The sequence below is a fragment of the Nothobranchius furzeri genome, chromosome 7 (assembly GCF_043380555.1).
Source record: "Nothobranchius furzeri strain GRZ-AD chromosome 7, NfurGRZ-RIMD1, whole genome shotgun sequence".
Classification (NCBI taxonomy): domain Eukaryota; kingdom Metazoa; phylum Chordata; class Actinopteri; order Cyprinodontiformes; family Nothobranchiidae; genus Nothobranchius; species Nothobranchius furzeri.
In genome coordinates, this window is record NC_091747.1 from 42,649,047 (window position 1) to 42,677,020 (window position 27,974).

The 27,974-nt window shown below is 42.5% G+C and overlaps 13 non-coding genes across 13 annotated transcripts; 8 read left to right on the forward strand and 5 right to left on the reverse strand.

The window, feature by feature from the left end:
• Positions 1-164: 164 nt before the first annotated feature.
• trnak-cuu (transfer RNA lysine (anticodon CUU)) lies at positions 165-237 on the reverse strand. The gene has a single exon. It is a non-coding gene; the product is annotated as a tRNA-Lys (tRNA).
• Positions 238-1,530: 1,293 nt separating this feature from the next.
• Positions 1,531-1,603, reverse strand: trnak-cuu (transfer RNA lysine (anticodon CUU)). The gene has a single exon. It is a non-coding gene; the product is annotated as a tRNA-Lys (tRNA).
• Positions 1,604-4,234: 2,631 nt separating this feature from the next.
• trnak-cuu (transfer RNA lysine (anticodon CUU)) lies at positions 4,235-4,307 on the reverse strand. Its single transcript has one exon. It is a non-coding gene; the product is annotated as a tRNA-Lys (tRNA).
• Positions 4,308-5,578: 1,271 nt separating this feature from the next.
• Positions 5,579-5,651, reverse strand: trnak-cuu (transfer RNA lysine (anticodon CUU)). The gene has a single exon. It is a non-coding gene; the product is annotated as a tRNA-Lys (tRNA).
• A 381-nt stretch (positions 5,652-6,032) lies between these two features.
• trnal-caa (transfer RNA leucine (anticodon CAA)) lies at positions 6,033-6,141 on the forward strand. The gene is made up of 2 exons: positions 6,033-6,070; positions 6,096-6,141. It is a non-coding gene; the product is annotated as a tRNA-Leu (tRNA).
• A 477-nt stretch (positions 6,142-6,618) lies between these two features.
• trnak-uuu (transfer RNA lysine (anticodon UUU)) lies at positions 6,619-6,691 on the forward strand. Its single transcript has one exon. It is a non-coding gene; the product is annotated as a tRNA-Lys (tRNA).
• Positions 6,692-7,384: 693 nt separating this feature from the next.
• trnal-caa (transfer RNA leucine (anticodon CAA)) lies at positions 7,385-7,493 on the forward strand. The gene is made up of 2 exons: positions 7,385-7,422; positions 7,448-7,493. It is a non-coding gene; the product is annotated as a tRNA-Leu (tRNA).
• Positions 7,494-8,010: 517 nt separating this feature from the next.
• Positions 8,011-8,083, forward strand: trnak-uuu (transfer RNA lysine (anticodon UUU)). Its single transcript has one exon. It is a non-coding gene; the product is annotated as a tRNA-Lys (tRNA).
• A 692-nt stretch (positions 8,084-8,775) lies between these two features.
• Positions 8,776-8,884, forward strand: trnal-caa (transfer RNA leucine (anticodon CAA)). The gene is made up of 2 exons: positions 8,776-8,813; positions 8,839-8,884. It is a non-coding gene; the product is annotated as a tRNA-Leu (tRNA).
• A 469-nt stretch (positions 8,885-9,353) lies between these two features.
• On the forward strand, positions 9,354-9,426 carry trnak-uuu (transfer RNA lysine (anticodon UUU)). The gene has a single exon. It is a non-coding gene; the product is annotated as a tRNA-Lys (tRNA).
• A 2,583-nt stretch (positions 9,427-12,009) lies between these two features.
• On the forward strand, positions 12,010-12,082 carry trnak-uuu (transfer RNA lysine (anticodon UUU)). The gene has a single exon. It is a non-coding gene; the product is annotated as a tRNA-Lys (tRNA).
• A 2,674-nt stretch (positions 12,083-14,756) lies between these two features.
• Positions 14,757-14,829, forward strand: trnak-uuu (transfer RNA lysine (anticodon UUU)). The gene has a single exon. It is a non-coding gene; the product is annotated as a tRNA-Lys (tRNA).
• A 239-nt stretch (positions 14,830-15,068) lies between these two features.
• trnak-cuu (transfer RNA lysine (anticodon CUU)) lies at positions 15,069-15,141 on the reverse strand. Its single transcript has one exon. It is a non-coding gene; the product is annotated as a tRNA-Lys (tRNA).
• Positions 15,142-27,974: the final 12,833 nt, after the last annotated feature.

Sequence of the window (27,974 nt, forward strand, 5' to 3'; positions counted from 1 at the left end):
CTGGCATAAGAATTTGGGACTTTATTTGCATTTTTTCTTAGTGTTGTCTGAGCTTAAAACTTCCCCCAATCGATGGCAACAATTTCTGTTTTTCAAGCAAACACATTTTGATTCAGGGTAAACTGGTGACACTGCATGAAAACATACTCTGTCAAAGGCCTGAGCGCCCAACGTGGGGCTCGAACCCACAACCCTGAGATTAAGAGTCTCATGCTCTACCGACTGAGCTAGTCAGGCATTTGACAATCTTGCCAAGTTTGACAACGTGAGGTGACACTGTTTTGCCATACAGGGTTTGTTGCCCTGGTCCTTCAGATACAACAAATTACTGTAACTCAGTAACAATAAAAGAGCTTTTGAAGTTGAACACCAATCTTCTAAAGATCCAAAGTGTTTTGGGAATGGGTAGAACTTGAATGAAAACAATTGCTTTTGATTGGGCAACTTCATTTCAGACATTTGACCAAACTTACAACTTATCGATTGTATTCATTATCACAGCCAGCAGTCTTATTTGGGATAAGTGGTTCTACAAGGTCAATGAAATAGCAAAGGACAACTTCAGAGGGTAGGTCACAATTCAACCTCTGCAACTTTATTATACCACTTCAATCTACAGTCAAGATGGCCGAGCGGTCAAAGAAGCCAGACTCAAGCATTGGTTCCATTCCAATGTGGGGATTCTGGTCTCCTGTAGGAGGCGTGGGTTCAAATCCCACTAATGACACATTCATTAACTAGAAACAAAGGTTTATGATTAATTTTATCTCAAGAATAAAGATCTCTGGACGCTATCAAGAGCAATTAATTCAAAGATGGGTGGGTGTATCTTTGGTGTACAGATCTGCAGAAAGACATATGTTGGTCTTTTTCTAAATTTTTTAGAAAAGTGCTTTTCTGTTAACAATGTTGTTATCTAACATAAAAAACTTAAAAATAACTACTCTGCCACTCATTTGAAAATTTGTGCGCTTATGTGACAAACTTTTTTACAGTGTCATCAACCAATGAATGAATGAATGAAAGAATCTATCTATCTATCTATCTATCTATCTATCTATCTATCTATCTATCTATCTATCTATCTATCTATCTATCTATCTATCTATCATCTATCTATCTATCTATCTATCTATCTATCTATCTATCTATCTATCATCTATCTATCTATCATCATCTATCTATCTGACTATTTTACTCTGTTTCTGTCTTTTTGTAGCCCGACTAGCTCAGCCAGTAGAGCATGAGACTTTTAATCTCAGGGTCATGGGTTCAAGTCCCATGTTAGGCATACATTCTAAAGGCAACTTCTGTCTATTCATGTGTAATCTTTCTACTAGTTCTTTTGTGAGAAGAATTGCAGGTGCTGGCATAAGAATTTGGGACTTTATTTGTGTTTTTTCTTAGTGTTGTCTGAGCTTAAAACTTCCCCCAATCTATGGCAACAATTTCTGTTTTTCAAGCAAACGCATTTTGATTCAGGGTAGACTGGTGACACTGCATGAAAACGTACTCTGTCAAAGGCCTAAGCACCCAACGTGGGGCTCGAACCCATGACCCTGAGATTAAGAGTCTCATGCTCTACCGACTGAGCTAGTCGGGCATTTGACAATCTTGACAAGTTTGACAACGTGAGGTGACACTGTTTTGCCATACAGGGTTTGTTGCCCTGGTCCTTCAGATACAACAAATTACTGTAACTCAGTAACAATAAAAGAGCTTTTGAAGTTGAACACCAATCTTCTAAAGATCCAAAGTGTTTTGGGAATGGGTAGAACTTGAATGAAAACAATTGCTTTTGATTGGGCAACTTCATTTCAGATATTTGACCAAACTTACAACTTATCGATTGTATTCATTATCACAGCCAGCAGTCTTACTTGGGATAAGTGGTTCTACAAAGTCAATGAAATAGCAAAGGACAACTTCAGAGGGTAGGTCACAATTCAACCTCTGCAACTTTAATATTCAACCCCAATCTTCAGTCAAGATGGCCGAGCGGTCAAAGGAGCCAGACTCAAGCATTGGTTCCATTCCAATGTGGGGATTCTGGTCTCCAGTAGGAGGCGTGGGTTCAAATTCCACTCTTGCCACATTCATTAACTAGAAACAAAGGTGTATGATTAATTTTATCACAAGAATAAAGATCTCTGGATGCTATCAAGAGCAATTTATTCAAAGATGGGTGGGTGTATCTTTGGTGTACAGATCTGCAGAAAGTCATATGTTGGTCTTTTTCTAAATTTTTTAGAAAAGTGCTTTTCTGTTAACAATGTTGTTATCTAAAATAAAAAAACTTAAAAATAACTACTGTGCCACTCATTTGAAGATTTGTGTGCTTATGTGACAAACTTTTTTACAGTGTCATCAACCAATGAATGAATGAATGAAAGAATCTATCTATCTATCTATCTATCTATCTATCTATCTATCTATCTATCTATCTATCTATCTATCTATCTATCTATCTATCTATCTATCTATCTATCTATCTATCTATCTATCTATCTATCTATCTATCTATCTATCTATCATCATCTATCTTTCTGACTATTTTACTCTGTTTCTGTCTGTAATCATTTTGTAGGCCGACTTGCTCAGCCGGTAGAGCATGAGACTTTTAATATCATCGTCATGGGTTCAAGTCCCATGTTAGGCATACATTCTAAAGGCAACATCTGTCTATTCATGTGTAATCTTTCTACTAGTTCTTTTGTGAGAAGAAATTCAGGTGATGGCATAAGAATTTGGGACTTTATTTGAGTTTTTTCTAAGTGTTGTCTGAGCTTAAAACTTCGCCCAATATATGACAACAATTTCTGTTTTTCAAGCAAACGCATTTTGATTCAGGGTAAACTGGTGACACTGCATGAAAACATACTCTGTCAAAGGCCTAAGCACCCAACGTGGGGCTCGAACCCACGACCTTGAGAGTAAGTGTCTCATGCTCTACCGACTGAGCTAGTCGGGCATTTGACAATCTTGACAAGTTTGACAACGTGAGGTGACACTGTTTTGCCATACAGGGTTTGTAGCCCTGGTCCTTCAGATACAACAAATTACTGTAACTCAGTAACAATAAAAGAGCTTTTGAAGTTGAACACCAATCTTCTAAAGATCCAAAGTGTTTTGGGAATGGGTAGAACTTGAATGAAAACAATTGCTTTTGATTGGGCAACTTCATTTCAGACATTTGACCAAACTTACAACTTATCGATTGTATTCATTATCACAGCCAGCAGTCTTATTTGGGATAAGTGGTTCTACAAGGTCAATGAAATAGCAAAGGACAACTTCAGAAGGTAGGTCACAATTCAACCTCTGCAACTTTATTATACCACTTCAAACTTCAGTCAAGATGGCCGAGCGGTCAAAGAAGCCAGACTCAAGCATTGGTTCCATTCCAATGTGGGGATTGTGGTCTCCAGTAGGAGCCGTGGGTTCAAATCCCACTCTTGGCACATTAACTAACTAGAAACAAAGGTGTATGATTAATTTTATCACAAGAATAAAGATCTCTGGATGCTATCAAGAGCAATTTATTCAAAGATGGGTGGGTGTATCTTTGGTGTACAGATCTGCAGAAAGTCATATGTTGGTCTTTTTCTAAATTTTTTAGAAAAGTGCTTTTCTGTTAACAATGTTTTTATCTAAAATAAAAAAACTTAAAAATAACTACTGTGCCACTCATTTGAAGATTTGTGCGCTTATGTGACAAACTTTTTTACAGTGTCATCAACCAATGAATGAATGAATGAAAGAATCTATCTATCTATCTATCTATCTATCTATCTATCTATCTATCTATCTATCTATCTATCTATCTATCTATCTATCTATCTATCTATCTATCTATCTATCTATCTATCATCATCTATCTTTCTGACTATTTTACTCAGTTTCTGTCTGTAATCATTTTGTAGCCCGACTAGCTCAGCCGGTAGAGCATGAGACTTTTAATCTCAGCGTCATGGGTTCAAGTCCCATGTTAGGCATACATTCTAAAGGCAACATCTGTCTATTCATGTGTAATCTTTCTACTAGTTCTTTTGTGAGAAGAAATTCAGGTGCTGGCATAAGAATTTGGGACTTTATTTGAGTTTTTTCTTAGTGTTGTCTGAGCTTAAAACTTCCCCCAATATATGACAACAATTTCTGTTTTTCAAGCAAACGCATTTTGATTCAGGGTAAACTGGTGACACTGCATGAAAACGTACTCTGTCAAAGGCCTAAGCACCCAACGTGGGGCTCGAACCCACGACCCTGAGAGTAAGAGTCTCATGCTCTACCGACTGAGCTAGTCGGGCATTTGACAATCTTGACAAGTTTGACAACGTGAGGTGACACTGTTTTGCCATACAGGGTTTGTTGCCCTGGTCCTTCAGATACAACAAATTACTGTAACTCAGTAACAATAAAAGAGCTTTTGAAGTTGAACACCAATCTTCTAAAGATCCAAAGTGTTTTGGGAATGGGTAGAACTTGAATGAAAACAATTGCTTTTGATTGGGCAACTTCATTTCAGACATTTGACCAAACTTACAACTTATCGATTGTATTCATTATCACAGCCAGCAGTCTTATTTGGGATAAGTGGTTCTACAAGGTCAATGAAATAGCAAAGGACAACTTCAGAGGGTAGGTCACAATTCAACCTTTGCAACTTTATTATACCACTTCAATCTTCAGTCAAGATGGCCGAGCGGTCAAAGAAGCCAGACTCAAGCATTGGTTCCATTCCAATGTGGGGATTCTGGTCTCCATTAGGAGGCGTGGGTTCAAATCCCACTCTTGGCACATTCATTAACTAGAAACAAAGGTGTATGATTAATTTTATCACAAGAATAAAGATCTCTGGATGCTATCAAGAGCAATTTATTCAAAGATGGGTGGGTGTATCTTTGGTGTACAGATCTGCAGAAAGTCATATGTTGGTCTTTTTCTAAATTTTTTAGAAAAGTGCTTTTCTGTTAACAATGTTGTTATCTAAAATAAAAAAACTTAAAAATAACTACTGTGCCACTCATTTGAAGATTTGTGCGCTTATGTGACAAACTTTTTTACAGTGTCATCAACCAATGAATGAATGAATGAAAGAATCTATCTATCTATCTATCTATCTATCTATCTATCTATCTATCTATCTATCTATCTATCTATCTATCTATCTATCTATCTATCTATCTATCTATCTATCTATCTATCTATCTATCATCATCTATCTTTCTGACTATTTTACTCTGTTTCTGTCTGTAATCATTTTGTAGCCCGACTAGCTCAGCCGGTAGAGCATGAGACTTTTAATCTCAGGGTCATGGGTTCAAGTCCCATGATAGGCATACATTCTAAAGGCAACATCTGTCTATTCATGTGTAATCTTTCTACTAGTTCTTTTGTGAGAAGAATTGCAGGTGCTGGCATAAGAATTTGGGACTTTATTTGAGTTTTTTCTTAGTGTTTTCTGAGCTTAAAACTTCCCCCAATCTATGGCAACAATTTCTGTTTTTCAAGCAAACGCATTTTGATTCAGGGTAAACTGGTGACACTGCATGAAAACGTACTCTGTCAAAGGCCTAAGCACCCAACGTGGGGCTCGAACCCACGACCCTGAGAGTAAGAGTCTCATGCTCTACCGACTAAGCTAGTCGGGCATTTGACAATCTTGACAAGTTTGACAACGTGAGGTGACACTGTTTTGCCATACAGGGTTTGTTGCCCTGGTCCTTCAGATACAACAAATTACTGTAACTCAGTAACAATAAAAGAGCTTTTGAAGTTGAACACCAATCTTCTAAAGATCCAAAGTGTTTTGGGAATGGGTAGAACTTGAATGAAAACAATTGCTTTTGATTGGGCAACTTCATTTCAGACATTTGACCAAACTTACAACTTATCGATTGTATTCATTATCACAGCCAGCAGTCTTACTTGGGATAAGTGGTTCTTCAAAGTCAATGAAATAGCAAAGGACAACTTCAGAGGGTAGGTCACAATTCAACCTCTGCAACTTTATTATACAACCCCAATCTTCAGTCAAGATGGCCGAGCGGTCAAAGGCGCCAGACTCAAGCATTGCTTCCATTCCAATTTGGGGATTCTGGTCTCCAGTAGGAGGCGTGGGTTCAAATCCCACTCTTGACACATTCATTAACTAGAAATAAAGGTTTATGATTAATTTTATCTCAAGAATAAAGATCTCTGGACGCTATCAAGAGCAATTTATTCAAAGATGGGTGGGTGTATCTTTGGTGTACAGATCTGCAGAAAGACATATGTTGGTCTTTTTCTAAATTTTTTAGAAAAGTGCTTTTCTGTTAACAATGTTGTTATCTAACATAAAAAAACTTAAAAATAACTACTCTGCCACTCATTTGAAAATTTGTGCGCTTATGTGACAAACTTTTTTACAGTGTCATCAACCAATGAATGAATGAATGAAAGAATCTATCTATCTATCTATCTATCTATCTATCTATCTATCTATCTATCTATCTATCTATCTATCTATCTATCTATCTATCTATCTATCTATCTATCTATCTATCTATCTATCTATCTATCTATCATCATCTATCTATCTGACTATTTTACTCTGTTTCTGTCTGTAATCATTTTGTAGCCCGACTAGCTCAGCCGGTAGAGTATGAGACTTTTAATCTCAGGGTCATGGGTTCAAGTCCCATGTTAGGCATACATTCTAAAGGCAACATCTCTCTATTCATGTGTAATCTTTCTACTAGTTCTTTTGTGAGAGGAATTGCAGGTGCTGGCATAAGAATTTGGGAGTTTATTTGAGTTTTTTCTTAGTGTTGTCTGAGCTTAAAACTTCCCCCAATCTATGGCAACAATTTCTGTTTTTCAAGCAAACGCATTTTGATTCAGGGTAGACTGGTGACACTGCATGAAAACATACTCTGTCAAAGGCCTAAGCACCCAAAGTGGGGCTCGAACCCATGACCCTGAGATTAAGAGTATCATGCTCTACCGACTGAGCTAGTCGGGCCTTTGACAATCTTGACAAGTTTGACAACGTGAGGTGACACTGTTTTGCCATACAGGGTTTGTTGCCCTGGTCCTTCAGATACAACAAATTACTGTAACTCAGTAACAATAAAAGAGCTTTTGAAGTTGAACACCAATCTTCTAAAGATCCAAAGTGTTTTGGGAATGGGTAGAACTTGAATGAAAACAATTGCTTTTGATTGGGCAACTTCATTTCAGACATTTGACCAAACTTACAACTTATCGATTGTATTCATTATCTTAGCCAGCAGTCTTACTTGGGATACGTGGTTCTACAAAGTCAATGAAATAGCAAAGGACAACTTCAAAGGGTAGGTCACAATTCAACCTCTGCAACTTTATTTTACAACTCCAATTTTCAGTCAAGATGGCCGAGCGGTCAAAGGCGCCAGACTCAAGCATTGCTTCCATTCCAATATAGGGATTCTGGTCTCCAGTAGGAGGCGTGGGTTCAAGTCCCACTCTTGACACATTCATTAACTAGAAACAACGATTTATGATTACTTTTATCTCAAGAATAAAGATCTCTGGACGCTATCAGGAGCAATTTATTCAAAGATGGGTGGGTGTATCTTTGGTGTAAAGATCTGCAGAAAGACATATGTTGGTCTTTTTCTAAAATTTTTTAGAAAAGTGCTTTTCTGTTAACAATGTTGTTATCTAACATAAAAAAAAACTTAAAAATAACTACTGTGCCACTCATTTGAAGATTTGTGCGCTTATGTGACAAACTTTTTTACAGTGTCATCAACCAATGAATGAATGAAAGAAAGAATATATCTATCTATCATCTATCTATCTATCTATCTATCTATCTATCTATCTATCTATCTATCTATCTATCTATCTATCTATCTATCTATCGATCTATCTGTCTATCTATCTATCTATCTATCTATCTATCTATCTATCTATCTATCTATCTATCTATCTATCTATCTATCTATCTGACTATTTTACTCTGTTTCTCTCTGTAATGATTTTGTAGCCTGACTAGCTCAGCCGGTAGAGCATGAGACTTTTAATTTCAGGGTCATGGGTTCAAGTCCCATGTTAGGCATAGATTCTAAAGGCAACATCAGTCTATTCATGTGTAATCTTTCTACTAGTTCTTTGTGAGAAGAATTGCAGGTGCTGGCATAAGAATTTGGGACGTTGTTTGAGTTTTTTCTTAGTGTTGTCTGAGTTTAAAACTCCCCCCAATCTATGGCAACAATTTCTGTTTTTCAAGCAAACGCATTTTTATTCAGGGTAAACTGGTGACACAGCATTTCAACATACTCTGTCAAAGGCCTAAGCGCCCAACGTGGAGCTCGAACCCACGACCCTGAAATTTAGAGTCTCATGCTCTACCGACTGAGCTAGTGAGGCATTTGTCAATCTTGACAAGTTTGACAACGTGAGGTGACACTGTTTTGCCATACAGGGTTTGTTTCCCTGGTCCTTCAGATACAACAAATTACTGTAACTCAGTAACAATAAAAGTGCTTTTGAAGTTGAACACCAATCTTCTACAGATCCAAAGTGTTTTGGGAATGGGTAGAACTTGAATGAATACAATTGCTTTTGATTGGGCAACTTCATTTCAGACATTTGATCAAACTTACAAATTATCGATGGTATTCATTATCACAGCCAGCAGTCTTACTTGGGATAACTGGTTCTACAAGGTCAATGAAATAGCAAAGGACAACTTCAGAAGGTAGGTCACAATTCAACCTCTGCAACTTTATTATGCCACACCAATCTTCAGTCAAGATGGCCGAGCGGTCAAAGGCGCCAGACTCAAGCATTGCTTCCATTCCAATATGGGGATTCTGGTCTCCAGTAGGAGGCGTGGGTTCAAATCCCACTCTTGACACATTCATTAACTAGTAACAAAGGTTTATGATTAATTTTGTCTCTAGAATAAAGATCTCTGGACGCTATCAAGAGCAATTTATTCAAAGATGGGTGGGTGTATCTTTGGTGTACAGATCTGCAGAAAGACATATGTTGGTCTTTTTCTAATTTTTTTAGAAAAGTGCTTTTCTGTTAACAATGTTGTTATCTAACATAAAAAAACTTAAAAATAACTACTGTGCCACTCATTTGAAGATTTGTGCGCTTATGTGACAAACTTTTTTGCCTTGTCATCAACCAATGAATGAATGAATGAAAGAATCTATCTATCTATCTATCTATCTATCTATCTATCTATCTATCTATCTATCTATCTATCTATCTATCTATCTATCTATCTATCTATCTATCTATCTATCTATCTATCTATCTATCATCATCTATCTATCTGACTATTTTACTCTGGTTCTGTCTGTAATGATTTTGTAGCCTGACTAGCTCAGCCGGTAGAGCATGAGACTTTTAATCTCAGGGTCATGGGTTCAAGTCCCATGTTAGGCATAGATTCTAAAGGCAACATCTGTCTATTCATGTGTAATCTTTCTACTAGTTCTTTTGTGAGAAGAATTGCAGCTGCTGGCATAAGAATTTGAGACGTTATCTGAATTTTTTCTTAGTGTTGTCTGAGCTTAAAACTTCCCCCAATCTATGGCAACAATTTCTGTTTTTCAAGCAAACACATTTTGATTCAGGGTAAACTGGTGACACTGCATGAAAACATACTCTGTCAAAGGCCTTAGAACCCAACATGGGGCTCGAACCCACAACCCTGAGATTAAGAGTCTCATGCTCTACCGACTGAGCTAGTCGGGCATTTGAAAATCTTGACAAATTTGACAACGTGAGGTGACACTGTTTTGCCATACAGGGTTTGTTGCCCTGGTCCTTCAGATACAACAAATTACTGTAACTCAGTAACAATAAAAGAGCTTTTGAAGTTGAACACCAATCTTCTAAAGATCCAAAGTGTTTTGGGAATGGGTAGAACTTGAATGAAAACAATTGCTTTTGATTGGGCAACTTCATTTCAGACATTTGACCAAACTTAAAAATTATCGATTGTATTTATTATCACAGCCAGCAGTCTTACTTGGGATAAGTGGTTCTACAAGGTGAATGAAATAGCAAAGGACAACTTCAGAGGGTAGGTCACAATTCAACCTCTGCAACTTAATTATACCACTCTGATCTTCAGTCAAGATGGCCGAGCAGTCAAAGGCGCCAGACTCAAGCATTGCTTCCATTCCAATATGGGGATTTCTGGTCTCCAGTAGGAGGCGTGGGTTCAAAGCCCACTCTTGACATATTCATTGACTAGAAACTAAGGTTTATGATTAATTTTATCTCAAGAATAAAGATCTCTGGACGCTATCAAGAGCAATTTATTCAAAGATGGGTGGGTGTATCTTTGGTGTACAGATCTGCAGAAAGATATATGTTGGTCTTTTTCTAAATTTTTTAGAAAAGTGCTTTTCTGTTAACAATGTTGTTATCTAAAATAAAAAAACTTAAAAATAACTACTGTGCCACTCATTTGAAGATTTGTGCGCTTATGTGACAAACTTTTTTACAGTGTCATCAACCAATGAATGAATGAATGAAAGAAAGAATCTATCTATCTATCTATCTATCTATCTATCTATCTATCTATCTATCTATCTATCTATCTATCTATCTATCTATCTATCTATCTATCTATCTATCTAACTATCTATCTATCTATCTATCTATCTATCTATCTATCTATCATCATCATCTATCTATCTGACTATTTTACTCTGTTTCTGTCTGTAATGATTTTGTAGCCTGACTAGCTCAGCCGGTAGAGCATGAGAATTTTAATCTCAGGGTCATGGGTTCAAGTCCCATGTTAGGCATAGATTCTAAAGGCAACATCTGTTTATTCATGTGTAATCTTTCTACTAGTTTTTTTGTGAGAAGAATTGCAGGTGCTGGCATAAGAAATTGGGACGTTATTTGAGTTTTTTCTTAGTGTTGTCTGAGCTTAAAACTTACCCCAACCTATGGCAACAATTTCTGTTTTTCAAGCAAACGCATTTTGATTCAGGGTAAACTGGTGACACTGCATTAAATCATACTCTGTCAAAGGCCTTACCTCCCAACGTGGGGCTCGAACCTACGACCCTGAGATTAAGAGTCTCATGCTCTACCGACTGAGCTAGTCGGGCATTTGAAAATCTTGAAAAGTTTGACAACGTGAGGTGACACTGTTTTGCCATACAGGGTTTGTTGCCCTGGTCCTTCAGATACAACAAATTACTGTAACTCAGTAACAATAAAAGAGCTTTTGAAGTTGAACACCAAACTTCTAAAGATCCAAAGTGTTTTGGGAATGGGTAGAACTTGAATGAAAACAATTGCTTTTGATTGGGCAACTTCATTTCAGACATTTGACCAAACTTACAAATTATCGATTGTATTTATTATCACAGCCAGCAGTCTTACTTGGGATAAGTGGTTCTACAAGGTCAATGAAATAGCAAAGGACAACTTCAGAGGGTAGGTCACAATTCAACCTCTGCAACTTTATTATACCACTCTGATCTTCAGTCAAGATGGCAGAGCGGTCAAAGGCGCCAGACTCAAGCATTGCTTCCATTCCAATATGGGGATTCTGGTCTCCAGTAGGAGGCGTGGGTTCAAATCCCTCTCTTGACACATTCATTAACTAGTAACAGAGGTTTATGATTAATTTTATCTCAAGAATAAAGATCTCTGGACGCTATCAGGAGCAATTTATTCAAAGATGGGTGCGTGTATCTTTGGTGTACAGATCTGCAGAAAGACATATGTTTGTCTTTTTCTAAATTTTTTAGAAAAGTGCTTTTCTGTTAACAATGTTGTTATCTAACATACAAAAAAACTTAAAAATAACTACTGTGCCACTCGTTTGAAGATTTGTGCGCTTATGTGACAAACTTTTTTACAGTGTCATCAACCAATGAATGAATGAATTAAATAATCTATTTATCTATCTATCTATCTATCTATCTATCTATCTATCTATCTATCTATCTATCTATCTGACTATTTTACTCTGTTTCTCTCTGTAATGATTTTGTAGCCTGACTAGCTCAGCCGGTAGAGCATGAGACTTTTAATTTCAGGGTCATGGGTTCAAGTCCCATGTTAGGCATAGATTCTAAAGGCAACATCAGTCTATTCATGTGTAATCTTTCTACTAGTTCTTTGTGATAAGAATTGCCGGTGCTGGCATAAGAATTTGGGACGTTATTTGAGTTTTTTCTTAGTGTTGTCTGAGCTTAAAACTCCCTCCAATCTATGGCAACAATTTCTGTTTTTCAAGCAAACGCATTTTTATTCAGGGTAAACTGGTGACACTGCATGAAAACATACTCTGTCAAAGGCCTAAGCGCCCAACGTGGAGCTCGAACCCACGACCCTGAAATTTAGAGTCTCATGCTCTACCGACTGAGCTAGTCGGGCATTTGTCAATCTTGACAAGTTTGACAACGTGAGGTGACACTGTTTTGCCATACAGGGTTTGTTTCCCTGGTCCTTCAGATACAACAAATTACTGTAACTAAGTAACAATAAAAGAGCTTTTGAAGTTGAACACCAATCTTCTACAGATCCAAAGTGTTTTGGGAATGGGTAGAACTTGAATGAAAACAATTGCTTTTGATTGGGCAACTTCATTTCAGACATTTGACCAAACTTACAACTTATCAATGGTATTCATTATCACAGCCAGCAGTCTTACTTGGGATAAGTGGTTCTACAAGGTCAATGAAATAGCAAAGGACAACTTCAGAAGGTAGGTCACAATTCAACCTCTGCAACTTTATTATACCACACCAATCTTCAGTCAAGATGGCTGAGCGGTCAAAGACGCCAAACTCAAGCATTGCTTCCATTCCAATTTGGGGATTCTGGTCTCCAGTAGGAGGCGTGGGTTCAAATCCCACTCCTGACACATTCATTAACTAGTAACAAAGGTTTATGATTAATTTTGTCTCTAGAATAAAGATCTCTGGACGCTATCAAGAGCAATTTATTCAAAGATGGGTGGGTGTATCTTTGGTGTACAGATCTGCAGAAATACATATGTTGGTCTTTTTCTAAATTTTTCAGAAAAGTGCTTTTCTGTTAACAATGTTGTTATCTAACATAAAAAAACTTTAAAATAACTACTGTGCCACTCATTTGAAGATTTGTGCGCTTATGTGACAAACTTTTTTGCAGTGTCATCAACCAATGAATGAATGAATGAAAGAATCTATCTATCTATCTATCTATCTATCTATCTATCTATCTATCTATCTATCTATCTATCTATCTATCTATCTATCTATCTATCTATCTATCTATCTTTCTATCTATCTATCTATCTATCTATCTATCTATCTATCTATCTATCTATCTATCTATCTATCTATCTATCATCATCTATCTATCTGACTATTTTACTCTGTTTCTGTCTGTAATGATTTTGTAGCCTGACTAGCTCAGCCGGTAGAGCATGCGACTTTTAATCTCAGGGTCATGGGTTCAAGTCCCATGTTAGGCATAGATTCTAAAGGCAATAACTGTTTATTCATGTGTAATCTTTCTACTAGTTCTTTTGTGAGAAGAATTGCAGGTGCTGGCATAAGAAATTGGGACGTTATTTGAGTTTTTTCTTAGTGTTGTCTGAGCTTAAAACTTACCCCAATCTATGGCAACAATTTCTGTTTTTCAAGCAAACGCATTTTGATTCAGGGTAAACTGGTGACACTGCATTAAAACATACTCTGTCAAAGGCCTTAGCACCCAACGTGGGGCTCGAACCCACGACCCTGAGATTAAGAGTCTCATGCTCTACAAACTGAGCTAGTCGGGCATTTGAAAAGCTTGAAAAGTTTGACAACGTGAGGTGACACTGTTTTGCCATACAGGGTTTGTTGCCCTGGTCCTTCAGATACAACAAATTACTGTAACTCAGTAACAATAAAAGAGCTTTTGAAGTTGAACACCAAACTTCTAAAGATCCAAAGTGTTTTGGGAATGGGTAGAACTTGAATGAAAACAATTGCTTTTGATTGGGCAACTTCATTTCAGACATTTGACCAAACTTACAAATTATCGATTGTATTTATTATCACAGCCAGCAGTCTTACTTGGGATAAGTGGTTCTACAAGGTCAATGAAATAGCAAAGGACAACTTCAGAGGGTAGGTCACAATTCAACCTCTGCAACTTTATTATACTACTCTGATCTTCAGTCAAGATGGCCGAGCGGTCAAAGGCGCCAGACTCAAGCATTGCTTCCATTCCAATATGGGGATTCTGGTCTCCAGTAGGAGGCTTGGGTTCAAACCCCACTCTTGACATATACATTGACTAGAAACTAAGGTTTATGATTAATTTTATCTCAAGAATAAAGATCTCTGGACGCTATCAAGAGCAATTTATTCAAAGATGGGTGGATGTATCTTTGGTGTACAGATCTGCAGAAAGACATATGTTGGTCTTTTTCTAAATTTTTTAGAAAAGTGCTTTTCTGTTAACAATGTTGTTATCTAAAATTTAAAAAAAACTTAAAAATAACTACTGTGCCACTCATTTGAAGATTTGTGCGCTTATGTGACAAACTTTTTTACAGTGTCATCAACCAATGAATGAATGAAAGAAAGAATCTATCTATCTATCTATCATCTATCTATCTATCTATCTATCTATCTATCTATCTATCTATCTATCTATCTATCTATCTATCTATCTATCTATCTATCTATCTATCTATCTATCTATCTATCTATCTATCTATCTGACTATTTTACTCTGTTTCTGTCTGTAATCATTTTGTAGCCTGACTAGCTCAGCCGGTAGAGCATGAGACTTTTAATCTCAGGGTCATGGGTTCAAGTCCCATGTTAGGCATAGATTCTAAAGGCAACGTCTGTCTATTCATGTGTAATCTTTCTACTAGTTCTTTTGTGAGAAGAATTGCAGCTGCTGGCATAAGAATTTGGGACGTTATTTGAGTTTTTTCTTAGTGTTGTCTGAGCTTAAAACTTCCCCCAATCTATGGCAACAATTTCTGTTTTACAAGCAAACGCATTTTGATTCAGGGTAAACTGGTGACACTGCATGAAAACATACTCTGTCAAAGGCCTTAGCACCCAACGTGGGGCTCGAACCCACGACCCTGAGATTAAGAGTCTCATGCTCTACCGACTGAGCTAGTCGGGCATTTGACAATCCTGACAAGTTTGACAACGTGAGGTGACACTGTTTTGCCATACAGGGTTTGTTGCCCTGGTCCTTCCGATACAACTGTTGGAGTTATTAGGAGCGAACAATTCGTAAGCTTTAACTTACTTTTGGGATTCTTCAATAAATTCTGTAAATATGGGAATATTTACTGATTTATTAATTAATTAAGATATTCTTAGATATACGGGGCACCATTCCCCTTTAACCGGGGAAAAATTGAATCCAAAACTCTTATCAGTCTTTCTTGAAGTTCGTAGAATCCTCGGAGCAGAGACTTCTCTTCGACACAACAAAGCTACTGGAGACGAAAATCTGAATTTTATAACGTTTAATCAACAATTTGTCAAATGAATAAACAGTGGCATAAATGAATAATAACCATGTGATATAATAAAAGGATGTATATTCAAAATAATGTTCAAGGTGTTTTGTGTGTATGTATGTGTGTGTGTGTTTCTAAAAGGGAGTCTGTATGCAAGATGGCTGACCCCTTTGTCTGGCTAAAGTGTGGGTGGCAACTTGCACTTTAACTTCCAAGGCACTTAGAATCATAAGTAACTTAACCTCAAATTCACTCAAAACATTTCAAAGGATCATGAAACAACACAAAAGATTAATCACGAATAATATCTTTTAGTTAAACCACGTGGCCAAGCAGAAAACATTTAAAGATACCAAACAATGATCAATAAGCAGTTTATTCTTTCAAAATGACCCGACGGACGTGTTTGGGAACGAAAGAGGAAAACACGAAGCTACTTTTAAGCAATAGACGCGGTTTTATTGCTTATTCTGGACTATAGAGGAAACGGGAGAAGGAAAGAATGAGAGAAAGAGATGAGTTTCTGATCACCAGAAGAGCGAGGCGTCCCTCCCTCTTTTGATTTGACGGTTCTCCGTGTTTCTCCGCAGTTTGGCGTCGTCCGTCGGTTTGATGGCTTTCTCCGCTGTTTTGGCGTTCTCCGGTAGTGTTTCTCCACGGGCTGGACACAAAGAGAACGAAGTTTCTTTTGTGCTGAGTTTGACAACTTACAGCGTCTCTGAGAGCTGGATGGAGCTCCGCTCGTTCCCAGTCAGGTCCCGATGGAGTTGGAGTGTAGTTTCCAGCAGTTCCGTGGGCTCAACTTGGGCACTTAGAGCTTCCGCGTGCTCAAGGGAGTCGGAGCGTTCGACAAGCGTGTCCTTACCGCCAGGTATCCTGGGCAAAAGAACGAGGTTTCTTTGTCTCTGCTGAAGATTTATGGTCTTAGTTCGCGGGAAAAGCTCCACGGCCTCCCGCACATGCGCAGAACGTGTTTCTGGTATTAGGCGGTGACATCATCCCAATGCTTCCGTGTGCAAAGCATCATGGGAAATGAAGTTTCTTGGCGCTGATGTGATTATTTGCTTTTCAGAGCAATTTAAGCACAGTCATTTTGGAGAAAATCACTGCATAGTAATTTCCTCATGAGGTCAGACCCTCAACATTCCCCCTTTTGGTTTCGGGGATCGCGCCCAAAGCTCGATCGTCGGAAGCACAGATGGGTTTGTTCCTCATGAACGTAGGTCGACTTGATTGTCGGAAGCACAGGTGGGTTTGTCCCTTAGGACGTTGGTCTCCTTGGACGCCTATGTCTTTGGTCTTTGTCTTGGATCCTGGCGCCTTTGGTCTTTGATCCTGGTCAGGCACAAAGAGGATAGGAAACGGGATAGTCCCCAACGCGCATAACGAGAAGAAGCCACTCACGCAGGTGGTACGCAATGATGATGTCGTCCATGCGAGAGGTAGTAGTGTAGAAGGAGGAAGGTCGGTGGGCGGTTAACTCCACGAGGGGACACAAAGGCATCTCACCGCCGGCCATACAGTTCAGTTTATGGAGCACGCGGTGATGTACGAGGTCCATAGTTCGCAAACGCGCATTGACCTATGTGGTCCCAAGATTCCCCCCTTTTTGGTCCAAAGGGTGGATCAGGACAGTCTTTGGGCTAAAACAAGGACCATAAAACTAAGAGGTACTACAATGTGCAGGTGCGTCAGACAGAGTCATTGACAGACTGAGCTGGGCCGGCACATAACCACTAGTTAATATGTGACCAAGTAAGAAACAAAAATACAGAACCCCCCCCCCCCCCCCCCCCCCCCATAAAATATAACATCCAAGAAAATTCATAGCAACCTTGAGGTCTCATAAAATACATTCTTAGGTCATACATTCAGTGTGTAGCTTATAAAGAATGTGACATAGTGCAACACTCAGATAAATATGTGAGGTAGACTAAAATGAGAACTACTCTTAGGGTTACAGAATAACAAAGAAAATGTTGCTCACCCCCTTTAGACAGGTGTGGTACATTCGCGCTTGGAGTCTCCCCGAACGCGGTTACGAGGCACACCGTAGGTGAGCAAGTGCATCTTATCTTGGAGTTTCTTAACACGCCTGTAGGCGGAATAAGCAATCACGGCCGTGATGAGCCATCCCATCCCCAGGGCGACCAATGTGCAGATTAAGGTCGTATAATCTGTGTCAATGTAGCGTCTTGGGCGTCAAAGTAAGTTCACGCGGGGTTTGTGTGAACTTAACAAATTTGGTTCCTTCAATCAGTAATTGTTGATCAATTTCTAAATCGAAGGCAAAGTTATAACCCTGGAAAGCGTCCATGATCTCAATCTCTGAGTCATGCTGTTCGAGGTTGAGATGATAGAGTGTCAGGTTTCTAGTTCAAGGTGGAAATGCCTACCGTCCTTTCAAATACCAATGTTTAGCCTAGACTTAAGCCTATAGATGTGAGGTGTCACAAGTATGGGAACGTAACAGGAAACCGAGTTCTAATTTTTCTGCATCAACGTGAATGGGAATTGCACTGCCTAGGCTGTACGCTAGGTGGATTTGTGAAAGGTGCACGGTAGAGGGGTAGCAGCTGTCAAGCTAACTTTGAGCAGGTCCAGTGGTACCAAGTACGGGGAAATACGACTTTCAACCAAGCTGTCTTGCGTGGAACTTACTTCCCTGAGCAGATCCTGCATCAAATCTCTCACCACTCGTGTGTACACAATATCCTGATGTACGGTTTCAGACAAAGTCTTGATTGCACGTAGAGATTCATTAATCAGAGCATAGTGTAGGTACCAGAGTACCCTGTAAGGTTTTAGTAGGTACTTCCTGTTAGCGTTCTAGGAGGAGGTTCTCTTGGTTAGTGAAAGTGACGGCCGGGGGGGTGGGGGGGGGGGTGGGGGGGGCTGGTTCTTTGTCGGTTAGTACATGTTAGTGGGTTAAACGTGCACTTCCCCCCTTTCCATTTCCATGCATAGAACTATGTAGAGACTACGTCTACCTCCTGCGGGGAGTCTGGTCTCTGTACCCGCGGGGATGGTTTGACGTAGGGTTTGATTTGGTTTGCATGCACCCATTTGTAGATAGGCTCCTGTCTCGCTTTGGTGATGCGTAACCTGTATGCAACTGGAGAGAGTTTTGCCATGATCTCAAATGGTCCTGACCAGCAGGGCAGGAACTTCTTAGCTCTGCCTGCTGGTTGGGCGAACTGGAAGTAGAACACTTTGTCACCCACCTCGTATTCGCGGCTGGTTGTCTTTTGGTCGTAGTAGGCTTTAGCGCCTTCTACGTTGGTCTCCATTTTCTTCTGAGCATGCGCGAACGTAGCTCTGAGGTGTGTTTTCAAGTCTGCCACATACTGATGAGCGGTATAGGCAGTGGCAACACTGACATCCTCTGGGTGATACAGGAGGTGCAGTGGTAGAGTCATCAGTCTGCCGGTCATCATCTCAAAGGGCGTAACCCCCGTGGATCGCTGGGGAGTGGACCGTATGGCCATCAGGACCAGAGGGAGCTTGACGTCCCAGTCCTTCCCAGTGGAGCAGACGTACTTTTTGAGCATGGAGACGACCGTGCGGTTCATCCGTTCAACTTGTCCGGATGACTGTGGGTGATAGGGAAGGTGGAATCTCACTTCCACTCCCAGAAGTTCAAACAGGGACGTCATTACACTGGATGTGAAATGAGTTCCCCGGTCAGAGTCAATGCAGAGTGGAAGTCCCCATCGACTGTAAACGTGGTTAATCAGCAGTACAGCGGTTGTGACGGCTGTATCGTTTGGTGCTGGAAGGCATTCCACCCACTTTGTGAAACTGCAAGTTACAGTTAGCATATATTTGTTTCCTCTTGCCGATTTGGGAACTGGTCCAACCCAGTCGATCTGCAGGTGGGACCAAGGGAAGGTTATTCCCCTGCGTTGCAGTGGTGCTCTAGCAAGCGGCTGGGAGGGTTGAAACTGGGCACAGACAAGGCAGCCTTGGACATAGCTGTGTACGTCCTTGGACATCGACGGCCAATATGCTACTTCTGTCAGTGACGCGAGGGTAGCTTTTGCTCCGCGGTGACCTCCAACCGGAGTGTCGTGGGCGTAGGCAAGCATCGCTCCTCTGTGGTCGAGTGGAACAACCCAGCGAGGCGGGCGGTGATCGTCACGCATGTAAACTAACAAATCGTTTTGTAGTTTCAGGTGCGCGAGTTGACGATGCAGGGTTACCAAATCTCAGCTTGCGCCAGTAGGTGGTGACGGTTGTTCAGGCATCGGGCCCTTTTGGAGAAGCTCGCGGATGAGCTTCAGGTCAGGATCTTGTTCCTGCATGGTGACTAGGTCCACGTCCTGTGGTTTTCCGCCTAGAAACACGGGTACCTCAACGGTCCGAGGTTCGTCTGCCTGTTTAGCATGGCGACGAGTAATCGCACAGACCTCGTGAACGGCCTTGGGTGGAAGCCACTCGTCTTTGAATTCCCAACAGGTTCCCTGGTCAGCACCGAGCTTAGCAAGGCGGTCCGCTTCGTCATTACCATCTTTCTCCGGACCTAGGGTCCTGGAGTGACCTTTGACCTTTTTCCAGTAGACCATTATGCCTTTCTCAGTGGTGAGCAGATCACACGCTAGGAATAACTCCGAGTGTTTCACGTCTCTGTTCCTGGCGTTTTTCATGTGGTTCTCCTTCCACATGGGGAAGTGAGAAATGAAGCTGTGTCTAGCGTAGTTTGAATCAGAGCAAAGGACGATTTGAGTGATGTCCAAGGCTGCCGCCTGCTGGAGGGTTATCAACACTGCAGCAATTTCGGCGTACTGACAAGACTTTTGGCCCAACCGGTAGTGATTTGGTTGCTTAGTGTCACAGTCCACCCAAACGACTCCAACCCCAGCACGGAGCTGGCCTTCGTGAAGGTAGGCACATCCGTCAGTGTAAACTTTCGGAAGCCCTTGGCAAACATTCTCATCAAAGTAGCGATGATTGGATGCGGTTGGGTAGAGTGCGGCAGGTGTGTCCAGGGGGCCCCTGACGGAGTCAGAGTCACAGTGCTGGCAGCCTGCTAGTCCTTGTCCTAGTGATAGCTTGGTGTTCTGACCATACTTGACCTCAATGTTGTATCCTTGGAGCACCATCATCCATGTCGCAATGCGGCTGTTTGACACTCTTCCTTCGCGCAGTCGCTGGCTGTTTAGGAAGGTGACAGGCTGATGACACGTTTCAATGATCACTTTCTGTCCACCGATGTAACTACGAAAGTGTTCGACGGCCCAGACTGTAGAGAGGAGAGCTCTCTCGCAGTCTGAGAACTGGAGGTCCACCTTGCTCAGAGGCTTGCTGGCATATGCCACAACTCTCATGTCCTGATCGTGTTTCTGCTTCAAAGCAGCGCTCAGGCAGTGAGAGGAGAAAGTAGCCTCTATGTAGAACTCTCTATCCTTGTCTGGGTAAGCCAGACAGGGTGTGGACGCCAACTTCTGTTTTAGGAACTGGAAGGAGAGTTCTTGGGTTCTGTCCCACACGAAAGGTGTCTCCTTCCGAAGCAGCTCAGTGAGGGGCCTCGCTGTTTCAGCGTACTCCTCAATGAACTGTCTGGAGTAGTTGCAGACTCCGAGGAAGCTCCTGAGTTCAGTCAGATTAGCTGGGGCTTTGATGTCCTGAATGGCCCTAATGCGTCCCGCTTGGGGCTCGACTCCATTAGGGCCAACCAGCAGTCCAACATACTCCACTTTGGTTCGACACCACTGTCCCTTGAGAATCGCCAATTTAGCTCCGGCGTCAGCGAGCTGTTGCAGCACGTGACGGAGTTCGGCCAGGTGCTCCTCGAAGGTTCGACTCCTCATCAAGATGTCATCGACATATATGAGGTTCCCTCTGGAAGCAGCATCTGACATGGCTTTGTGGAGGAAAATGTTGAACTCGGCAGGTGAGTTAGAGTAGCCAAAGGGGCAGCGGTTCCAAGTATATTGGCGATTTCCAAAGGAGAAAGCCAGTTTATACTGGTCCGCCGGCTCAACCTTCATGGTCCAGAAACCGTTGGCTACGTCAACCGTAGAGAAGAAACGAGCATCTCTGACTCTGGCTAGCTCTTGATCTAAATGGATCATAGGCCACCTGGAGAGAGGCACTTGTTTGTTCAATGCACGATGGTCTATGGTGAGACGCCATTTCCCAGTCGCTTTCAGAACCGGCGAGATGGGAGAGTTGTAAGTGGAGTTACACTCTCTGATGATGTTTTTCTCCTTCAGCTGATCGAGGATCTCCTGGATCGACTCATAAGCAGCGAGGGGAATCTTGTACTGACGTACAAAAGTAGGAGGGGCATTCGGGTTCGTCGGAATGCGAACCGTGTGCAGGTTTGTGAGTCCACAGTCCAGGGAGTCCCTGGATAAGATGGACTGAAACTCATAGAACAGGCTTCTAAGCGCTGCTCTCTGCTCCTTTGACTCCAGCGCATCCGCTTTGTCAAGGTGCTGGCTGACTTCGGCCTCGAAGCCGTCATAAGGTTCAGAGGAGGAGGGTCTCTGGTGTTCCGGGCTTTCAACCGGTGACTCAGAGGGTTGAGTATTTATTGCAAAAACCGTTAGACACTGACCGCCGTCAGTATCTAAGGTTGCACTGCAAATGGGTTCCTCAGGAAGGGCTTCATGCCGCTTGATGGTAATCATTTGTGAAGGGAAAGTACTGAATGTGTCTACACCAACCTGTCTGTCGTTCAAGAACAACGGAAGTTGTCCGAACATGGGGACTGAAAGTTCGAAGTCATGGAATGAGCTATCTATCAGCATGCCCAAGGGCTTTCCTGCCGGCATGTGGATAGGACTCCGGGTCGGATTTTCGACCAACAAGTAGGCAGAACGATTGTTCAGCTCCAAGAGTGGCGTGCCACAGACGGCTAAGTTGAGCTCCAAGAAGTGTGGTGATGGCTGGAAGAAGGCTTGTGTGCCTGGCAGCTTCTGATGCTTCATCAGAGTCAGACGAACAGGCACTCCTTTGACCAGTGGGGGCAGAACCGTGCTGGCCTCAACCACTGCACGGCAGGCCTGTGGAATGGTCTGACCGGACAGCAAGTGTTCAGGGCCTTCTGAGCGAGGCTCAGAGGATGGTGTGGCCCGGGCCCAAAGGACTTGATTGCAAGTGTCCAGCTGGGCACCGAGTCGAACCAGCAGATCTGCTCCAATGAATGCAGATGGATGAAGCTGTGGTATGATGCTGAATGTATGTGTGAGCTGTCTTTCTCCAAGCTGGATAATCAGAGAGCAGACCTCTGGCGCTTTCAGGAGCCTCTGCGGCCAAGTAGGTGACAAGAGCCGATGGCTACGTGTCACACTGACCAGAATGGGGTCCTTCTGACGCAGGTGTTCAAACGTCTGCTGGCTGATTGCTGACTTTTCTGACCAAAGAGCAAGGCGAGCATCTGAGATGTGGGTGCAGTTGATGGTGAGACCACCAACTATGTGTGGTGCATATGGCTGCAGGCTGACGTTCTTCAGCGAGCAGAGAAAAGATGAATGTGTGCGGAGCGGAGTTCCAGGAGCGGTTTCATGCCTTTGCAGGCGGTCATCGTCTGTGGGAGCTGTAGGGAGGGGCATGACCTTGGAACAAGGGTTTTGCTGCTCACTTATGCTGACTTCAAGAATGGAGGATGGTCGGCTGCTATCCGGGTTCCAGGGCTTAGGTGTGTCCACCTGGGCCCACAGTAGACCCTTCTGGCAGTCGATGAGGGGAGCTAGACGTTCAAGCAGGTCCTGACCAATGAGAAGTGGTTCAGTGTCTAGCTGGCAGACATAAAACGGGTGAACCAGAGCCATGTCTTGGAAGGTGATGTCCAGCCACGCCCGGTGAGTGATACACTCCCGGGTCTGGGTGTAGCTGGTGATTTTCAGGTCACAGGGTTCTACCTGGACTGGTTTCCCGAGCGACCGCATGGTGTCAGACACGCGACGGAACAGTGTGGAGCACATCAGGGTGATTTCTGAGCCGGTATCCAGCAGAGCATCAACCTGTATGCATCCACCTACGTTGGTGCTACAGTACAAACGGCGAGCATGATCAAGGTTTGTTAAGTCACCAAGGAACTTCAGAAATTTAGTATCAGGTTTCTCTGGGGGGTAGATTTCAGGAGACTCCTGTGGTCTACCAGTAGTGTTTCCCCAGCTGATCAGGTAGGTCCTGGCCACGCTGGGGGTTTGAACCACGCCTAGTCATGCGGACGTTGGCTCCGGGTCTGGCTTCTTAGAAGAAGACTTTGGTGCAGGGGTTTCTTCTGCAGATCTCAGCTGTTCCTTCTGTTTAGCTAGGAACTGCTGAAACATCTCCTGGAGGTCGGCTTTGGTCAAGTACTCACCTGCGGACTTGCGTTCGGGACTTACCTGTTGGCGGCGCTCCTTAAACCTTCCACTGTTCCGACCTGCCTGCCGTTGGTTTTGGTTGGGCCACTTCCTGTCTGATTGTCCAGACCTAGGCGGCCAAACAGCACCCCCATTCCCCTGTTGAGGAGATTGGGACTGCTCTCGCGGTTTAACAGGTCTAGGTTTAGCAGATTTTGGCTTAGTGGGTGGAGCTTCTGTGCCTTCGAGCTCCAAACGCGGCTCGGTGTCGGGAGCTAGGTGCATGACGCGGTGATGTGCGTCAGGCTTTTGGGGCTTTCCGCCGGCTTCCCAAGCCTGTTGAGCGTATCTCCTAATCTCCTGAGTTGTCAGTTTTTACATCCGACAATACATTGAGACTTCGGATCGAACACACTCGTGCAGGTTGTGAATGAACAGGGATCTGAAGGCAGGGTCTTCCTCGAGCCCAGGACCGTTTCAACCTTGGAAATAAGCACTTTTGAGTCTGCGATAATACTCTCTGGGGGGTTCGTTTCTCCCGTGTTTGATGGAGAAGGCCCCCATTGTAGCAGACGCAGAGTCTGCATACGTGGCGTATTCATCTCTCAGCACGCGGCAGAGCGAGGAGTACCGATCTCGAATGTCAGGTGGTAGAGTTTCCATGAAACCGTGCACCGTTCTAGATGTGGTTTTCCAAATTAGCTTGAGCTTTTCCCTTGAAGAGGGTGCTGGAAGATCAAGCAGACAACGTTCTATCTCCCTGAGATAATCGTCGACATTGGATTCTATGGTGTCAGGATCAAAGCGTTCTATGTCTCTAGCTAGCGATTCAATTTGACGTACACGGAGCCCTGACTCACGGTACGGCGCGTCATCTTCTGACTCTGACCCACGGTCTGTCTCAGAGGGCGCTGGATATCGCTGTTGTGCTCTGGGCTCCCAATGTTGACTCCTGGGGCCCAAATCGGGGTTCGGCCTGCTGTGGCGGGCTGCTGGCACGTCACGTGGGTGTCCTGGGAGGTCCTCCTCTCGGGGCACGTCTGCGTGGTGCAGCCTGCTTCTTTCAACTGGGGCTTCTGCGTAATACACTTTGTCTGGGTACGGACTGGCGTATGATGCTTTGTCCTGCAGCTGGTTATCGGCATGCCGAATACTGGAGTAGCTAGGATGGGTAGATGGTGGAGGTGCAGGTTGGGCTTGTGCATAACCCCAGCCGGCACCTTGCACCCTTCGTGGACTGGGGGAGCGGTCTAAATAGAGGTGCCGCTCAGCTGGTCGACTTCTCACTGACTGAGAAGGCCATGAAGATGAGGGTGGTGGTCCAACCTGGGGTTCGAGGGCGAACTGCCCTCGGCCCCTAGGTGGTCCTGAGTGCCCTATAGTGTGTGTAGGGAACGGGGCCGAAGGTTGGAACAGATAAGCTTCATCTCTCCCCTGCGGCGTGCATCCGTCCAGAGAGTCATGGTGTTTCCCCCCTTCCCACTGTCTGTTGTCATCAGCAGAGGGGGGCGGGGTCTCCTCCCCATCTTCCCCAGAATCTGTGCGGGTGTCGTCTTCCTCGATCAGCCTTCCATTTCGCTGTTTTTCAGCTAGCATACTCTGGAGGTTCATGATCTTCTGACCACGTTGAAGGTCTATCTGATAGAGGATCAAGGCTAACTTAGCCAAGGACACCTGGATTGGTTTTGTATCATCCGGGTTTTCTATTTGATCAATTACAGCGTCAAGCTGTTCTTCAGTGAAATCCCTAGAAGGGTAGTCGGGTTCTCGAGCAACCGCGACCAGTTTGGACAATATTTGTCCAGAAAGTAGGCCAGGTTCACATTTGTGGGCCGCAGCGCCACCTGGTTGCTGGGAGTTGGTCAGTTCACGACTCTGGCCCTCCATTTTAACAACCGAACCAAAAATAGCCTAGTAGAGCTTCTGCAGATAGCTCAAGCTGCACCTTTTGGGCAGCAACTGCTAGCTTTGTAGCAGAAAAACACTAAATTAACCTTTGTGCGCACAGGTTTTAGCGTTTCAAGATTGCACGGAATGCCGTGACTGACGCTTAAAATACTATTCCTTTCAGTATTTTAGCAAAAGCTGGTGCGTTGCCGTAGCAACGTCTTACAACACTTGCAGTGTTAAATGTGCTATTATTCCTTCAGAATATTAGCAAACAGGGTGTTATCAGTCTTTGAGTGAAGGTTTCAGTTAGTTACAATAGCCACTGTGAGTTAAAGTCGCTAAATTAGCAGTTAATTTTAGCCTAAAAAGGGTTAGTCAGAATCGCTTACATACTGCACCTTTAATGAGGAACTGAATTTTAACCTAAAAGGTTAGCCAGAATTAATTACACGTTGCACCTTTAAGGAAAACTGTATTTTAACCTAAAAGGTTAGCCAGAATTAATTACACGTTGCACCTTTAAGGAAAAACTGAATTTTAACCTAAAAGTCAACCAGAATTATTTGACACGTTGCACCTTTAAAGAAGCACTGAGTTACTGGTGAGAGTTCGATGCAGCTTCCTGCTCAGCGAAATCAGCACCACTCTGTTGCTGGTTCAAGGCTGAACAACTGATTATTTTTAATTCAGGCTCTTTGGATTTATTTGTTTGTTTGTGCCGGATAGAAAATCTCTGTGTATCCAAGCCTCACACGGGCTGCACCAATTAATGTTGGAGTTATTAGGAGCGAACAATTCGTAAGCTTTAACTTACTTTTGGATTCTTCAATAAATTCTGTAAATATGGGAATATTTACTGATTTATTAATTAATTAAGATATTCTTAGATATACGGGGCACCATTCCCCTTTAACCGGGGAAAAATTGAATCCAAAACACTTATCAGTCTTTCTTGAAGTTCGTAGAATCCTCGGAGCAGAGACTTCTCTTCGACACAACAAAGCTACTGGAGACGAAAATCTGAATTTTATAACGTTTAATTAACAATTTGTAAAATGAATAAACAGTGGCATTAATGATTAATAACCATGTGATATAATAAAAGGATCTATATTCAAAATAATGTTCAAGGTGTTTTGTGTGTATGTATGTGTGTGTGTGTTTCTAAAATGGAGTCTGTATGCAAGATGGCTGACCCCTTTGTCTGGCTAAAGTGTGGGTGGCAACTTGCACTTTAACTTCCAAGGCACTTAGAATCATAAGTAACTTAACCTTAAATTCACTCAAAACATTTCAAAGGATCATGAAACAACACAAAAGATTAATCACGAATAATATCTTTTAGTTTAACCACGTGGCCAAGCAGAAAACATTTAAAGATACCAAACAATGATCAATAAGCAGTTTATTCTTTCAAAATGACCCGACGGACGTGTTTGGGAACGAAAGAGGAAAACACAAAGCTACTTTTAAGCAATAGACGCGGTTTTATTGCTTATTCTGGACTATAGAGGAAATGTGAGAAGGAAAAAATGAGAGAAAGAGATGAGTTTCTGATCACCAGAAGAGCGAGGCGTCCCTCCCTCTTTTGATTTGACGGTTCTCCGTGTTTCTCCGCAGTTTGGCGTCGTCCGTCGGTTTGATGGCTTTCTCCGCTGTTTTGGCGTTCTCCGGGAGTGTTTCTCCACGGGCTGGACACAAAGAGAACGAAGTTTCTTTTGTGCTGAGTTTGACAACTTACAGCGTCTCTGAGAGCTGAATGGAGCTCCGCTCGTTCCCAGTCAGGTCCCGATGGAGTTGGAGTGTAATTTCCAGCAGTTCCGTGGGCTCAACTTGGGCACTTAGAGCTTCCGCGTGCTCAAGGGAGTCGGAGCGTTCGACAAGCGTGTCCTTACTGCCAGGTATCCTGGGCAAAAGAACGAGGTTTCTTTGTCTCTGCTGAAGATTTATGGTCTTAGTTCACGGGAAAAGCTCCACGGCCTCCCGCACATGCGCAGAACGTGTTTCTGGTATTAGGTGGTGACATCATCCCAATGCTTCCGTGTGCAAAGCATCATGGGAAATGAAGTTTCTTGGCGCTGATGTGATTATTTGCTTTTCAGAGCAATTTAAGCACAGTCATTTTGGAGAAAATCACTGCATAGTAATTTCCTCATGAGGTCAGACCCTCAACACAACAAATTACTGTAACTCAGTAACAATAAAAGTGCTTTTGAAGTTGAACACCAATCTTCTAAAGATCCAAAGTGTTTTGGGAATAGGTAGACCTTGAATGAAAACAATTGCTTTTGATTGGGCAA